Genomic DNA, 204 nt, shown 5'->3' with positions numbered 1-204 from the left:
AACGCAATGAAAAAAGACCCTACATATACCCTCCTATACAAAAGGTTTTCTTAATCACGGTCAGAGCACAGTATAGGATATGTCCTGTCTGGATTTTTCCCCAAAAACAGAATACGTTCTAACCAACCAACCATTCTTTTCTTTTTTTATGGTAAACAAGTTAGTCATGGAAACCGAGGAAACCTCGTCAAGGCCCTAAAACCG

The sequence above is a fragment of the Penaeus monodon genome, chromosome 29 (genome assembly GCF_015228065.2).
Source record: "Penaeus monodon isolate SGIC_2016 chromosome 29, NSTDA_Pmon_1, whole genome shotgun sequence".
Lineage (NCBI taxonomy): Eukaryota > Metazoa > Arthropoda > Malacostraca > Decapoda > Penaeidae > Penaeus > Penaeus monodon.
The sequence above is the reverse complement of the archived record's forward strand: the minus strand, read 5'-3'. Positions refer to the sequence as shown.